Below are 2,067 nucleotides of genomic sequence, written 5' to 3'. Positions count from 1 at the left end.
GGGTCCTGGCCCTCGACTCTGCCATCACAGTGAGAAGTGCGGAGTGTGTTTTCCGAGCTGTTGAAACAGATGCAGATCTTAGTGAGCAGAGAGGACCTCCTTCCTAACAGGCAGCCCTCTCCCACACTTTTGCAGCCCTGGGAGTCAGCTGTTGGGAGGCAGGTCACCCTCTTCTGGCTCAGCCTGAAGCACTTCAAAATCCTTCCCTATACAGAACACAATCTCTTGGATAATGTTGAAAAATGTTTTCTGTCTGTTTTGTTTTGTTTTTTGAGACAGGGTTTCTCTGTGTAGCTTTGGAGCCTGTCCTGGATCTCTCTCTGTTGACCAGGCTGGCTTCGAACTCAGAGATCCACCTGCCTCTGCTTCCATAGTGCTGGGATAAAAGAGGAGTGTTACCAATTGTCAATAGGATTAAGCTGCTACTAATTCTCCCCAGAATGTCAAGGTTTCATTTTGCTCAGCCTGAGATCTCGCTCAATTTCAAACTGCCTGTGGTCCACTCGATCCAGAAAAGCTTTCCGTTCAATGTACCCTTCTTTCCCTCGGTTATGGAGAGCCAGTTCTTCACCGATCCCTTCTTCCTCCTTGAAGCTCTCCCAGTCCAGCTTAGACTTCTCAAGCGTGCTCATTTTCTGTTTTTTTGCTCCAATTTTCCCCAAAAGGCTGCTCATGCCACTTGACCTTTTTATCCCCGACCCCGCAGGGAGTGGTGGTGCTGTTGAAGTGGCAACAGCCTGAGGGTTTTCCTTCTCAGTTTGCTTGAGGAAAGACTTGGCTTCCTTGGATGCAGCATCTACTTCCTTAGTCACCCTCACTTCTTCACCAGCGAAGTCAAACACCTTGGTAATTTTCACTTTTTCTGATTCTTTAGGTTTCTCCAGCTCATCTGCTTTCGCCAACAGTTTATATGAACTAGTCTCTTCAGTCTCCTCTGCTGCCTTAACTTGTGAACTTGGAGCTGCTTTTGACTTTGGTCCCACATCATTAAGGAAGCTGGCCCACAGTTCATCTTCCTTCTTTTTCCTTGCATTCTCGGACCCAAGGCCTCCTTGCTCCTCTTCATCTTCTCCACTAATACTACCTCCAGATTCTTCCCTGTCGTCCTCGTCTTCTAACAAGAGGCCACTTTGTTTTCTCTTTCTGGCTGGAATGCTCTGAGCCTTCCTTCTTTCCCCTTTGGTTTTCTCAGCCTGCTCTTCACCATCCACTTCGTCTTCCTTCACTAATTCATTGACATCATCTTCACTGTACTCTCCACCCGACGGCACGTAGTCCTCGTCCTCGTCCGACGTGGAGAAGTCTTCGGAATCGAATTCCTCCATGCTGCTGTCACTTGGGGCCTGCTACCCACACGACTGCGGCCACGGCCCCCAAAGAGCAAAGCTCTAGGGCGAGACCATAGAGAAGCTGGACCAGCAGCTGGGGCAGCCCTGAAAGCGTGCGCACATGCGCAGGCGGTGCCACGTGGTCCAAGACCAGTACATTCTTAACCAGTGAGCCATCTCTCCAGCAACAGAATGTTTGAGTTTAAAAGGTGCTGTTTGTATTTCTGAGTTGAGTTTTATAAGAACACAACCATTAAATGAAATTTGGCTTGGTATTAAGACAGAATTCCAAACTTTGTGACATGGCCCTAAATGCATTTCTTGTGTGTATATATATACACGTGGTTCTTGGTGTGGGTATGTGTGCCCATGTGTGCATGTATTTGACAACAGCTGTTTTCTTCCATTGCCTTCCACTGTATCACTATTTTTGAGACAAGATCTCTCACTGAACCTGAAGTTCATTAATTTGGCAAGACTGGCTGGCCAGTGAGCCCCAGGATATTCCCGTCTCCCACTGTCCAATGCTGGGATGTCAGCACGCTGCTGTTCTCGGCTTTTATAAGTGGGTGCTCAGGTTCTGAGCTAGGGTCCGCTTGCTTGCATGGCAAGTACTTTAGACTTGAGCCGCCAATCCAGCCCCATTCAAACATACTTCTGCCACTTTGTCCTATACATTTATGTGACGTGGTATTCTGACTATTGGTGGCTGGCTATTAAATCAAAATGTTGACCAGCT

The 2,067-nt window shown here is 47.9% G+C and overlaps 1 pseudogene; it reads right to left on the bottom strand.

Annotated features, from left to right (window-relative positions):
- Positions 1-376: 376 nt before the first annotated feature.
- Positions 377-1,457, bottom strand: LOC143270662 (craniofacial development protein 1 pseudogene; annotated as a pseudogene).
- Positions 1,458-2,067: the final 610 nt, after the last annotated feature.

This window comes from Peromyscus maniculatus, chromosome X (genome assembly GCF_049852395.1).
Source record: "Peromyscus maniculatus bairdii isolate BWxNUB_F1_BW_parent chromosome X, HU_Pman_BW_mat_3.1, whole genome shotgun sequence".
Lineage (NCBI taxonomy): Eukaryota > Metazoa > Chordata > Mammalia > Rodentia > Cricetidae > Peromyscus > Peromyscus maniculatus.
This window is presented reverse-complemented; position numbering and strand designations above follow the sequence as displayed.